Source organism: Amaranthus tricolor, chromosome 2 (genome assembly GCF_026212465.1).
Source record: "Amaranthus tricolor cultivar Red isolate AtriRed21 chromosome 2, ASM2621246v1, whole genome shotgun sequence".
Taxonomy (NCBI): Eukaryota; Viridiplantae; Streptophyta; class Magnoliopsida; order Caryophyllales; family Amaranthaceae; genus Amaranthus; species Amaranthus tricolor.
Window position 1 is genome coordinate 13,112,374 of NC_080048.1, and position 15,775 is coordinate 13,128,148.

Here is a 15,775-nt window from a genome sequence, read left to right on the forward strand (position 1 = left end):
GACGTTTGGCCCGTGGGCTGGCCCAGCCCGGCCCGCATCAAGTGGCGTCCATTTTGTTTGTGTTGAACATTAAAAGATTTCATGAATTTGCAGTCTTTCTTCTCTCGTGAGTCATTTGAGAAAACAAAAGTACCAAAGGAGTATGTGATTGCTGGTTGGGCTCCAAAGGTGAAAGCATGAATTCTTATAATCACTTGATAAGATGGTATTAATTAGTAAAACATAAAATGACAATACATTCTAATGGAAAGTATTTGACAAGGTTTATAATTATGCATATCATAATATTCTAATGGTTTCTTCAAAAAACTTAACCTATTAAAAACAACATTTTTTTAAAGATAATAATTTATTTTTTTATAATAACGTAATTCTCCTATTATATTTTTTGAAAATTAACACAAAAGTTTATTCTTATCAATATTTTAATTATGTATAAATAATATATAATGTAGGCCCGCAAGCCCGCATATTACGGGTTTGGGCAGGAACTTTTAGGCCCGCACTTCGGCCCGACCTATATCAATGGGTTGTTTTTTCCCACCCGGCCCGGCCCGAAGCCGACCCGGCTTGGTGTTTTAATCAGGTCTAATGATGATCAACCTAGACTCCTTAAAATAAGAGGTAATAGTGACAAATTTCCACTAATCCTATCATCAAAAGAGGAAAAATCCCTTTTAAAGTACTAGCATTTAGAAGATAATATATAATTAATATAATTATGAAAAACTTTTAAAAGATACTTACAGAAGATCATCCTCCTTGATATTATTACTAACTTCATGGCGATAAGGAGTATTTGAAGGTTAATAGGAGTTCTATAATTTCTAGAATGAGAGGGGAGGATGAATAAAGAGTATGCTGGATTAAAATTTTTGGTTTCACAGTCAGCTCAAGATCTTGTAAAGAGCTTTAAACAGTTTTCCAGAAACTGTTCAAAGGCCCAGTATTAAAATTTATTAAAGAACAATATTAAAGTGCATGAATTTAATGGTAGACAAAACATGTTAATTGCTATTGAGGTTCATCTATCAATAGCCTACTTTCAGCCTATTCATTCTTTACCAAACCTTAGGATTCAAACCTGTTTTATTAATTAGAACCTAGACCAATAAAAAGATCTCTTCATCTTCATCTTCATCTTGATCTTATCTAACTCTCTAAAACGCTAAGTCCTATTATAATTAACTCTCCAATTCTCTAGAAGGAGGAGGGGGAGGATGAATAGAGAGTACGGATTAAAACTTTTAGTTTGAAAGTCAGCTCAAGAACTTGTAAAGAGTTTTGAACAGTTTTTCAGAATTTGTTCAAAGGCCGAGTATTAAAACTTATTAAAGAACAATATTAAAGTGCATGAATTTAAAGGTAGACAAAACATGTTAATTTCTAAACACTAAGTCCTATTACAATTAATGAGAGCTAAATACTATAAAAGAACAAATTACAACTATTAAGCAAATTAGAAATGTTAAAGATTAGAAGAGAGTTGATGGGTAGACGTGTGTAGTTCTTCAAGTGTTGATGAAGCTTCAAATATGTAGGATGACTCATTTAGCCGTTGCAAAATAATAACTTTATATCCTTTAAAATCTAGGTTCAGTTGCTTGTTAGATTTCAGCTCTAATGCCTTTGATGATATTCAAATTCAAATTCAGCTATTTGTAGGCTTTCTTTAAACCAATTCCAATTTGAATTTAGCGATTTGTTATGTTTCCTTTACTTTAATTTCAATTTGAATTTTTCTATTTGTTAGGCTTCCTTTAGACCAATTTTAATCCTACAATGTTAGTACTAAAAGTAGCAATAACTTATTATATTAATTTATTTTCCTAAGTCATTAATTTATTTAAAACGGACTTAATTAAACTTATTTTTTCAATTTTCTAAAATAAATTATTTCAATTTCCAAGACTTTAGCTTTATTTACAATTCAGACCTATCTTTTAAAAAAAAAAAATTCAGAGCTAGCTACAATATGGTAATAGTCAATAATAGATCCATAAATATAGGAGAATTATTTCCATACACTTAGGTATGGCTTATATTTACATGTTTTACATAATTAATTAATTTAACAAGTAATTTAATTATGGATTATTTACCAACTATAGCCTTGAAGTTTAGACATTTTAGAATAAACAACCTTGAAGTATTTTTTTATACAAACAACAGCCTTCCAATTTACAAACACGACATCAATACAGCCACTTAACTGAATGACATACTAAATGACCGTTGACCAAGGTAAATGACCTTTGACTTTCAATTAAATTCATTTATCTAACCCAATTACCTAATTACCCCCAATTAAACCCTTCTTCCCCAACCTCTCTCTACCACTCCCCAATCAACACCATTCCCCCATCCCAACACCACTAATACCAACACCACTATTAAAATCCTGCCTTTAATAACACCATAAAAAACATTATCTGTAAATAAGAGAGCTCGAATTTTTCTCTACCTTACTATCTATTTGCACAGTAAGTAGTTGTGTGACTTCAACCTCTACCCTTTTTGAACCCTCTATACACCTATCTTCCTGAACATCCAAATTCAAGTCAATTTCTATCTTATTCTCTCTTTACAGATAAACTACTCTTGTTACTCACACTCCTCAATACCCCACCACCAACATGGGAGCTCGAATCAGTCATCGATACACCAGCAGATGAACCCTGATATGTTAAAATTTCCCTTTAAGCAATAATACTCTCAGGACGAAATATGGTTCTTGGGCGATTATTACTGGCCCCATTGATGGTATTGGTAAAGGTTTTGCCTTTCAATTAGCTAAAAAAAGGGCTTAATCTAATCTTGGTGGGTAGAAATCCTAAAAACTTAAAGAAGTTTCTGATTCAATCAAGAGTAAAATGAGAATATTCAGATTAAAAATATTATGGTTGATTTTTCTAGGCATTATTTGAAGATGTTAAGAGGATTTAGGAAATAATTATGGGTTTAGATATTGGAATTTTCATATAAGTCTTGCTTGTCTGCTCATGCATTACTTTTCACAAAAAAGAAAAGATCTGAAATACTCTCAAAGATTTGGGTACTCTTTCTCCCATGGTGATTGAGAAAATTAAAGAAATTTGGGTGCATTTGAGAGTGATAATAACAACTTCTTGCTCACAAAATTCCTCCTTTATTACCTAAAAAATACTCCATCCATCCAAGAAAAATATATCCATTAAAGGAGGGTTTTTAATGTTGGTGATGGTGATGTTGATGGCGGTGTTAGGGTAGGAGATAATGGAGGTGATTGGGGAGGTTAGAGAGAGGTTAGGGAAGAATGGTTCAATTGGGGTAATTGGGTAAATTAGGTTAGATTAATGAATTTAATTGAAAGTTAAAAGGTCATTACCTTGGTCAACGGTCATTAAGCAGGTCATCCCGTGAAGTGGCTGTATCAATGCCGTATTTGGTAATTTGAAGGCTGCTATTTGTAAAAAAAAAACTTCAAGGTTATTTATTATAAAAGGCCTAAACTTCAAGGCTGTAGTTGGTATATGACCCTTTAATTATTTCAATAATATAAACATGTAACCATAATATAATTAAAAATTAGTCCATTTTATTTAACAAATAAAATCATATGACCAAAATACTAAGTTTTGATTTCACTTAACTAATTTGGACCAGATTAATAATAAATTTATTATCACCAAATTAACCCTTAATCAATTTCATTTAATTAATAAAAACATGTGACAATAATATACCTTTGACTATTTCAACTTATTTAAGTCACATTTCAATAGATTAACAATTAAACGAATACATATTAATTAATACCAAATAAATAAATAAAATCCCTTTTATACTAAATATGATTTTGGACAAATTAATTGAATAAATGTAAATTTAATATGATTTTTGAATATCACCATTTAAAGGAGTTGAGTCTTCAATATCATTACTTACATACTTTGCGAATAAATTGTGGAGTTTGTCCTTGATTTGTATGGCTTTCCACAACCTATTTTGAGGATCCAAGTATTCAAAAAAAAGATATTTTGATTTTCTTTATTGAAATATTTTGATTTTTGAAATTTATAATGAAAATCTCTCATGGCAACAAAAGAAAGAACAACACTATAATTTTTCAAAATTAATCAAATATGATTTTCATGTTCTTTGCCATGTTCTTAAAAAACTCATCTTCAGTATCAATATATTGTTCCAATAGGCATTCAATTCTCCACACATTTATAAAGTATAAGTTGGTAGTTGGATAATTTCTCCTCGAAAACTATTTGGTTAAGTCATCAAAAGGTTTTAGAAGTGCACCAATTTTTTCAACCTTTGACCCACAACGAACATGAAAATAATCACCATAAGCAAGGAATGAATTATACGCACTTAGACTATTAGCAAGCAATTTTTGCACATTATCATTGTACTTAGCATTGTCTACTGTGATGCAGAACATCTTTTGTTGAAGCTTCCAATCTTTTATAAGTCCAATTAACCTCTTATGTATCATGCTGGAATTATAAAGAGGGGGTACATGACAAAAGAAAAAAAAAATTATTGAGTAACTTCCAATCATTTCATTATAATGCGTAGTCAATGAAAGATAACCCTCATCACAACTAAATGCCACATATTAGTAGTTAAGCAAAAATTTTATTAGTAGTTTTTCATTTATAAGACTTCTAACCAATACTTTTTAGCGGTCTACAAATAAATTTACAATCCTCATATAAGAAGCTATATATAGTTCGATTTCCAACATCTTCAGCAAATGTAAAGAAATAACCACGTTTTATAATTGCCCTAGCCACTAGCTGTTTATAAATGGCAAGGTTAAAATGCTTCAGATTACCCTTGTTTTCTCCCCCCTTTTTTATTTGTTAATTTAATCAGTTACTCGTGCAAAGCAAGATTCGCTATGACACTTCAATTTTATGTTCCATTATTAGAAACAGAAAGGATAGGACCTTGTTTCCAATACTTGAAAAGAGCTCTTGGAATATTATCCTTTAACATATGCCATCAAACTATCATAATCCTTTGTAGTCCATTTTCTTTATTTAGATTCAGACCGTGGCACAGATACACATGCTTTATGTACATTTTATCCCCTAGTTTTGACTCATATTTATGCCATATTTATGCTTTATTCTTTTGATTTAGTCCATTTATGCTTATGTCGAGGATTTTACACTTTTTGGTACGGTGTTTGTTGTTTTGCCAATTTCTGTAGGTTTTCCTTTATTATCAAGTCGTCACAAGCACTAATTATATTTATCTTCTTATTCTCGGAGGATTAGTGACCTTAGAAACTAAGTTGGTGATAAAAGGGAAGTCAAATTAATGAAAAGAAGCCTAACCAAAGAAAAGCTACATTTTTTTCGATCATCAAATACAAAGGGATCCACTCATAATGATCATACCCTTTACAACACTTGGAATTTGATAGAGTTTTTATTAGAGATTAAACTTGGGTCTGTTAGCTTCGAAACGAATGTCACATGCCAAATTCCGATAAGAAACGACCAAGTTATGGCATTTCAAAGACGTTGTGCGCATTAGGTACAAACCAGTCGACTGGTCGACCAGGACAAGTCGACCCGACTCTTTCAGACCTACAGATCACTTTGTGCTTTTTGACCCGTGAATTCTTGCCTCATGCTTCCTCCAATCTTTCCACTTGCGTGCTTCACACCTTTTACTCTTGTGCATTTGGTTCTAATCATGGAGAAGGTTGCTTGTTGGACCATCTTTACAATCATCATGAAGGCAATTAGATGAGCACTTGAAATTGCCTATAAATACCCCAAGGTTCTGAAGGGAAAAGACACCCATCAGCTCACAAGCTGAACTTAGCTTCATCCTCTCTTCTTCCTTTGAATATTTATCTTTGAATGTGTTCTAAGTAGCTCTAAGTCCGGAAACTTTCCCTAGTCTCCATTCAAACACTTTCTTTGATATTTTAGTTCTTAAATTCAAGCTTTGAGTTGTAATGTAGTTGATAAACACTAGTAGCTAGAAGTTGCTTTCATTTGTTAATCAATTAAAGTACTTGGGTATTTTCAGAATATTGTGTGTTTAAGTATATAACATATCGTGAAGGATTTGAATATTACATTGAAGTTCTTGTTCTTATCATACTTATCTTCAACCCCTTCATTGTTGAGGGTAGTTAGTCTTCTAACCTTTCCATTTTAGTTTATTGAATCATGTATGTTATAATAGTTTATGTGTTTTGTTCCATGATCATGAGTGAGTAGTTCACTTTCTAGAGTTTGGGCATGTAGTTAACATATTGATTTGCTTGTGGAGAAAATGGGTTGAGTAAAATATGTACATGTATGAATATGTGAGTTCCATGGTAAGGAATTGAAAGTTCATTTCGATCTCCATCCATGGAAAATTTATGTTGATTGAATGTATTGAACACTTGTGAAGTATGATTTCATGCTAGTAATGAGTAACCTAGAAGCTAACTTTATTAGGATTACTTCAAGATTTAGTCAGTCCTTAGGATGATGAACCATGCCTATCTCTTATGATTGCTTCTTGTTCAACATAAATTGGAAGTCATAAGCTTATATAAGAAAGTTAGTAGTATGCCGAGTTCTACGCCCAGAAGCCGAATCTTCTAAAACATATTAACAACTATATAGTTCCTATGCCCAGAAGTTGTGGAGCTAAAATAGAAAGACTTTTCTCATCATAAAACTTGATTAAAAACGTATTTTCAACCCACCCCTTTAGTAAATCAAGAAGTTAACTCTCGAAACTCTAGTCTTTATCTTTATTGTTTGAAACTTGAATCGTAAGGGTCTTGAAAAGGTAAGTCAGGACCTTGACAAACTAAAAACAGAAGTTGGTTTGTGGAAAAAGTTTAAGACTTGTTGTTCTAGCAAAGATAAAAATAGAATGTAAATATGCGAAAATAAAGAACACAAGGATGTAAAGAGTTCAGTCCTTCAAAGGATCTAATCTCTATCTTCGAGCTTTTCCCTAGCTCTTATGATTTTGGCAAATACTCTTTATTAACTTTCCTCTTAGATTTCCAAATACAAGCTTTAGAATAAGATCGTACTTATCTTCTAACAACTCCCTGTCGCCACAATGCTACCAACTAGAAACTCTAATCCCAGTGAACTAAGGATATTTCTCTTCCACTTTTGTTTATTACAATGAATCGAATATTACAATCGTGAATACAATAAATTACTCTAATGATTATTACAAGACTACCTTAAAAGGTTAAATTGAATGTAGAGCTTTGGAGTAATTCTTGAATAAGGATTCTTTAAAGACTTGAAAGACTTTTAACAATGTTTCTTTTGTATACTCATTTGTTTCTTATTCTTCTTCTCTTCATTCTTCAACTTATATACTAGTTGAAGCTTCGAATCCTTAATGGTAACTTTGCCTTAATTGACTCTATCAAGGCCTCGAAATTGCTACCTTACCTTTGTATCCAAGGTGTTTGTTCCTACAATAAAACTTGTTAGTTTCACCAATATACCATGGTAGAAAAAACAGAATAATACATAAGAGTGAAATTATTACTTGCTTAGAATATGTCATTTGATTTTAAGCAAGTGAATATACCAATTATCTCTAAATATATATGGCAACATTTTAGCAAATAAAATCAATTAGTATATTGTCATATATTTGAGATCTTTAAAAAATCAATTTAAATTCTTACTGAATATATAAATATATATGGAAATCATAATTGTATACCTAATTAAACAAGGATAGAAATCATGCCTTGGAAGATTATGTAGTCGTTGGATTGAACTGATTTTAGGCAACAAATATGTTTGCCAAATATTATAGTAAACGACTATATAATAGAGATTCTTGAAATCTTTTGGTTTATCACATGCTATGAAAACATACAAACCACATAGACAATAATTACATGTAATAATCAATAATAAATGACTAATATTATCTTCCATCATAACATTTAACAATTGATTGATCAAAGGGGTCAAGTCAACAATCTCGCCCTTGATGGAAGATAAACATAATAAGACACACATATATTTCAAAAGATCAAGGTTCTAAATCATATAAGACATATTTTAAAAGGTTAAGTTTCTAAAACATAGAACATATTTTAAAAGATCATTGTTTCAATTGTTGTCTATGATCAACACCGTTAGGGCCTGGAGATTGATCAAGGAGCTTTAACCCTTTCTTCTTCTTTTTCTTCTTCTTCTTCTTCCTTTTTTTCAAACTTCTTCTTCTCCTTCTTCTTGTCTTCCTCTCCCTCAGCTCTGGCTCCAGAATACTGACCTGTTGCATTAACTAGTTCACTCAAACCCAAATAATCCTCAATTTTTTATATAGTGGACGCAGTTTGTGCATAAAGGCTTTGATGTGCTCTTTAAATCTAGTCTTAGGCAACATGTTGAGAAGCCCTAATTCTGCATGCATCTCCTCTACCTCTTGACATAAAATGTAAAATTTTTCATCGGCAAAGCGGGGGTTTACAGGTTACAACCTTAGAGGTCCATGCATCATCATCCTTACAAATACCTATGTTCTTCAAGGCCTTTTCATGAAAACTTCCAATAACCTTTTCTTTTTCCTCATCTTTTAAGTTTATTCTAAAGTGAGCAAATACTAAGGGGAGAATGTTAGAAAAAGTAAATAGAGAGCCTCTCTTACTTTTTATGGCTATGTGCATGGAGGTGATAATAAAATAAGGAATGTCCGAATCTACCTCATGCAAATGATATTGTCCATAATGGATTGGAGAACTTGGTCAGTGGTGGGACTCTGATGGAGTAAACACCTTTGGATAATGTTACGCAGAACCTTACCCTCAAGATTGAAGATTTTATGGGTAGGTTACTCAAGGTAAAGAGGAAGAATGTTGAAAAACTCAGTTTGGGCTCTCGAAAAAGAAGTAGCTTTTTCTTTTTCTAACTTTGAGTGATTCCCAGAGGAAACACCCAAAATTTTGCTAATGAGCTTTTTGGTCAAAGAAAAAGAGCGGCTTTTCACTTGAGAAGAGCAAAGAAGAATGCGTTTTTCATCAACAATATTCTAAAATGGAGAAGATTGAAGAAAGTCAAAAGAAAGAAATTTTTGTTTCCTGAAAAAGTCTATGTCAAGAAAATTAATAGAACAAATTTCATGGTAATGAAAATATCCTCATTTTGATTTATGCTCACTATCAAAAACCCATGAATCATCAATAAAAGAGGAATGTACCTTAGTGACTTGCTGTTGGAAATCATTTTAAAAGAAAAGCTATCATTGTCTGACCTAGATGGTGAACAAGAAGAATCTACCTTGAAGACTCAATTCTCTTAAGTGATGATAATTCAAAACATATATTAAATTAAACAATAAATTAAGTAATTATATTTAGTTGTTTAAGTAAGTCCAAAAATCATATTAAATATTAAGTGATTAATTGATACATATTTTAAGTCCGAAATACATATTGAATGAAGTTTAAAGTAAGTCTAAATGACTTGAGATACTTATATTTGGATAAGATTATATTTGAATTTCAATTAAATAAATGTATGTTCAAGACGTTGAAATAATTGAATTATATTTGTATTTTAAATTTGAGTTTTAAAATAAACGTGTGCTCAAGATAATTAAGTATTTAAATATATTACATGTTTTGTGCTTAATGTTTGAATATGTTATTACACGGTTTATATTTGAATATTTGAATTTAAATAAGTTGTTTTGAAATTAAGTTATACTAATTATAGGTTTTCCTATACTAAAAATAGGAAAAGACAATTTAAATTGATGCTAAAAAAAAAGGAATTAAATTTGAATAAAGATTTATACGTTGTATTATCTGGTTTTGCTGAAGTATCAATATCTTGTATGAGTTCTAACGTGGCAGCACAACAATGGTTGTTAATAACAAAATACATCACATAATAACGTAATTATATCAGCTGTCAGTGCAACGTCAGTTTGAGTTTAAGTTCAAGATCTTGAAGATTGGCGCAGATTAATTAGATCAACTATATTGACGGATGAAGCTTTCTTGCTCTACAAGGATATGTTGAGAAGTGACATATATAAATATAAGGCTTCATTCAAGGATTATGATTGCAGCATCTCCTTATAATTCTCTCTCTTCTTGAATTAAGATCTAGTATTCCCTAAATGTTCAAAAAGTGTTGTAATTCTTAGTTCATCTAACTCATACATTTTATAATAGGATTTAGTGTTAAAAAGAGTTAGATTTTTCATTGTTTAATATGCCTAACCTTGGAATACTTTTTAAAGTGTTCAACTTTGTAATCTCTATTGTGAGATTGGGATTTGTGATTTTATTAAAGGAACTTGTAAGACGTTCTTCAAAGGGAAGAACGTGGTGAAAGAAGATAGAGAGATCTTCTAAGTTGTCTTAAAGTTTATTAATAAAAAGCGTTGAATCCTACGGGTTGGAAGAGAACCCGTAAGCGGGGAGTAGGCTGTTTAGAGCCAAACCTCGTTAACATATTGAAACAGTCGTTAGGAGATTTCATTAGTCGTTTTTAGCGCCTAAATTTCGTAACTAGAAACTTGAAAAATCTCTACAATGAATAGAAACTTATTAATTCGTAACGTGATTATGAATCGTAACAAGTAACGTAAACTTTGGAGTTAAAACTTAAAGTTGAGCAACTACTCATAACAGTTCGAAAAAAAATTTTAATTATTACCCAAGCATATTATGTAATCATGATGGGAGTAAATTAAATATTTCACACATATACAAGTGATTTTTAAACATGAAGTACAAGTTACATAACTTGTTACATGTACAACAATTTTTACCCAAACCTTAAACTATCTTAGATATACCTTTCCTACACTATAATAGATCAAATGATGGACAAAAATCACCAAAAAAACAACCCCAACCAGCCATGCTAAAGCTGTCATACTCCCCCTTATAGCCCTTTATATACTTACATACACAAGCTAAAAACTCTACCCAAGAACCCCTTTTCTTCTACCCAAAGCTTGTGCATCATTACAAGCATGTAAGAGGCAAATATTTGAAGCAAAAACACTCTATTTTCTGAATAAATATTCAGCCATAAACCCCAACACATTGCTCCTAAGTTCATCCATGAACAAACACTAGAATCCTTCAAACTTTCTATAGCTAAAACACTTTCTTTTCTCATCAAATCTTCTTCAAAAACCCATCTAAAACTTCTGAAAATTTATGTTTATAAACTCAAATCTCCCAAAAAATAATCTTCATCTTAAGAGCTCTCCATAGACACCAAACTTGAAGAAATCCACCAAGTATAGAGTAAGTTATGTTCATTTCTTTATTCCACTAGTTTTTGTTAAAACTTATTCATGTAAAACATTTTCTTACATGAATATTTCTATAAACTAAGATCATTATAAAATGAGTATTTTATCTCTAAACTAAGAAAATCATCACTTATAAATCTATAAAAATCGGCCATAATAGAAAGTAAGAAGATGTATTTCCACAAACATATAAATTTTGTTACTTAAAGGATTCAAATAAAATTATGAGACTTAACTAAGTATGTTGCTCAACATAATAAGTATACTCCAAATATATTAAAATCATCACAAGTATTAGTCTAACAACTCTAACTAGGAAAAGTTAAGTGCATGTTAGAAATCCAAAATTATTATTGATTTTTGGATGAATGCAATATGTTTAGTTGAAGAGTTGGAGTTGAAACTTAAAGGGCAAGGACCCAAAGTTAGAACCGCTTCTAAGAACGCGTAGGAGCTTACGGAATAATTATATAGGCTTGGAGTCGAGGTATGTCATATGGGGTGATTTTTAAAGGATTTAAGAACAAGTTGGGAAAGTTTGTGTATAAACTTGTTTTTTTTAAAAAAATAAATAAAATTCCCAAAGAGAAGTTCTTAAATCTTGAAAAATGATGTCAAAATGATAAATTTGAGTATGGAATAATTTATTACATGTATTATTATTGGGGGCATCATGCATGTTGATTTTATAAATTATTGTATGTTTAAAGGCATGTTTAACACTACTTTGTGAAAGTTATTGTGATGGAAATGATTATATGAATTTGAAAATATTTGAAATTCATTTTAAAAGAAATTTCTAGTAGCTATATGTTAAGAAAATTTCTTGAGTACTTTTTGTTGAGATTATTCGTTAAATTGATATTTTAATGGATTTTAAGGTGTTAAATACTCTTATTATAAAACATGGTATTAGATGAACTTTTCATCATCAAAAATAATTAATAAAAACATATTATAATGTCTCCAACAAGATTTGGCCAGAATATATTTAGTTTGGAATTTTTGTTTTATGATTTTTGAATAATTGTTAAATTGTTTAACGATAAATTATAAAATGATAAAATATACAATAATTACCAAACAAAGACATATGGACTTGAAATTTTTATCACATACTCATATGGACAGTAGATAAAATTGGTAAAAGTTTGGGAAAGTTTCGTTGACATTTAAGGACCTTAATAATTTTTACTCGGTTATTAATAATCGGTAAGTTTGAAAACGGTAAAATATAAAATAAATACTATATGACGTCTTTTGGACATGAAAATTTTATGAGACCTTTATATAAACAGTAGATATATATTCAAAAATTTATATAGATTTTCGTGATCATATATGGACTTAAAAAAATTTTATTCGGTTTATCGGTAAAATAACGATATTAATTATTAAAAATACCCCACGTGATTTTTAATGGTTATTTAAAATTTTATACTCCTTAAAATAGCTTCTAGAATATCACATAATTTTTATAATATTTTATTCGGACTCAAATAAATTTAAACCTATTTTATTCTATTTATCGATAAAATGTCTATACAAAATAATAAAGCATTATACATGAGTTTTATAAGTTCAAATGATCTAATAAACATGTTATATGACTTCTGGAACTTTGGTATAGTTTTATAAAATAAAATTATTAATTATTTACTAATTTATCAAATTAATAGAAAATGTTTATTTATTAAAAAGTGTAATATTGTTAATTAAATTTGGGTAAAAAGAGACCTATATAAAAAAATGTATAATTATATTAATAAACTACTAAATCATAGTATAAATTAAGTTTAAATTAGATGGTTTATAAATTTTACGGATTTAAGACACGATTTAAAAAACGGTAAATACCCAAATTGTCGAAAATAATTATAAGATCATTATAAATTCGCATAACCAATTATAATCTGATGGGAGAACCTTAAATTTATTTTAAATAAGGTATTATAATGACTTTAATAATTTGGGCCTTGTTGGAGAATTAATATGTACTTTGTAAATCAATTATCGATTTTATTACCGGCAAAACTATCTCGTATTTAAGAAAATAGTGTTTTATAAAATCTTCTGTCGTAATGATTTTATAGACATATGAATCATATTCTAGTTGTTTTGAATGAATTTCAAAACCCTTTTAAGTTATATTTACTTTAAGAGGATTGAAATGAAACATTTTAGTGGTTTCCTTAAAAAAAAATCGTATTGAACTTTAATTACTTTTTGTTACGATGCATTTTCATACATGCTAGTGATGCCCCAATATAATAAAAAGGTTATGTTTAATGATATGATTATGCTAAACATGTTTTACCCATGTGGAAAATATTATGATTTGATTTTGCTAAATCGCAAATAAAGTATGTTTTGCTATGTGAAATAAAAGATGTTTATCATATGGAAAATTAATATTTTTGACTTTCAAATGCTACTAAACTTACAAGATATATATTATGTACAAAAAATGTTTTAGCCTAAATGGCGGGTGCATATGCCACAACAAATGTTGTGTGCATGATTAAACGGCTCACTAATGCTGAGCGTGTATTGTTCACAATACCATTGTGTTACAGTTGCCAGACATGTCGCGGACGGTAGACCGACTACCAAACGAGTCACAGGATGACTAACAGAGTACCCATGTAAACTTATAATATGAGTTTGAAATGGATTTGGATCCATTGAGATCTTGTGATTTATGATGAAAAATGAGAATTTGAAATGACTATATAGCCATTGAACTGGATTTGAATCATGATATGATTTATCAAATGAAAATGTATATTTCAAAATGAATTTACTCAAAAAAAAAAAGATTTTAATAACTTGTTTGACGGACACCAGTGTGTTTATACTCAGCCTTTTTGCTGATACTATGCTTTGTATGTTTTTCCAATGGTTTTGGTTTTAGAGTAAACCCCTATAGCACCTCGACAGAGAATGGATATGCGAGCGGAAGATGAACCCGAGTTGGAGTATGACTCCCCTTTTGTTTAGATCTCTTTATTGTATTTGAGAGACTATTAGTTTAGATTTAGACTATTTTAAGGATGTAATTTGAACTTTGGACTTATTTCGATTTGGTTGTAATTTTCCTATATTTTGGACAGTTAAGACTTCCGTTATATTGCTTTGGTTTGGTTCAAGTATTATACTTGGATATTAGTTTGACCTTTAAGTAACCCCTTAATTGTGTTGGCAAAAGTAAGCTTCCGCTTGATTAATACTAAATTCCAGTTAGTGTTTGCCTTCATAATTCGAGGCGGTTGCAGTTGGTATCAGATCCAAGACTTTGGAAGCTTGTCTAAAATATCAGGAAAATTAGAGAACGAGTTTAACTTAGAGAAGTTGAAGTTTGGAGTAACTAATGGAAGTAATTAGGAAATGAACTTACAATTTAGGGATTATTGGTAAAGAAAGAATTTAAGTAGTAAGTCTATCTTAAATCAGATTATTAACTAAGTACCATTAGTAAACTAGAAGTCTTAAAGGTTTCTTGTAAGCAATTGATGATTCAATTATGTGGCTAAGTTGCCTAAGCATGATGGTAAATTAAGTTGAGGAATCATCATTAAAAGTGTTGAAACTGCTAAACAAGTGATCCAATGGTATGGAAATTGATGAAGTTGTTAAGTCATTAAATTAATAAAGTTAAGAAAGTGTACGTGTTATGCAAGTGCATATCTATTTGTCTTAAAGGCATAATTATTAATTAGTTATTACCTCTTGGAAGGAACCTAGAGGAAATTGGGGAATGAATGGATCCCCAAGCCCAATTGAATCTCCTAACCGAGCAACTCAGAGTCATCCAAGAGACCAATGCTCAATTAGTCCAGTTCATAGCCAATCAACATGCTAGTGTGGAGAACGAGACTAAGTTTTATAAAAGGCTTGCTACCCATAGGCGTAAGACCTACAATGGTGCTACAGATCTAGTTGTCCTTGAAGATTAGATCAATGAAACCAAGAAAATTCTTGAGGCGGTAAAATGCCTAGAAAATCTTAAGGTTAAACTACAGCATTCTATCTAGTGGGACCTGCAGAGCTTTGGTGGAGAGCCCTAAAAGGTGTCTCAACTGCCTCCACATCTGCTGGTGGAGCAACACAACCCACCAGTTGGAGATGGGAAGATTTCTTAAAGTAACTAAGGGAGAGGTTTTCCCTAGCAGCTCTACAGAGACAAAAAGAATCAGAATTTCTTTACCTGAGGCAACATTCTCTTAGCGTTACCGAATATGCTAACAAGTTCTTGGAGTTGGCTCGATTTGCCCTAAATTATGTGTTGGAATATGAAGAGATGATCAAATGCAACAAGAGGGGGGGTGAATTGTTGTGTATTGAGTTGTACTACGTTTTTGCTCTAACTTGCGGAATTTTAACAAACAAAATAAAACTCAAGCTTAAGAAGCAAGAAATAAAAAGGAGACAAGGATTTTACGTGGAAACCTTCTTGGCCTAATAAGAAGGAAAAACCACGACCCCCGGGATTTCAAAA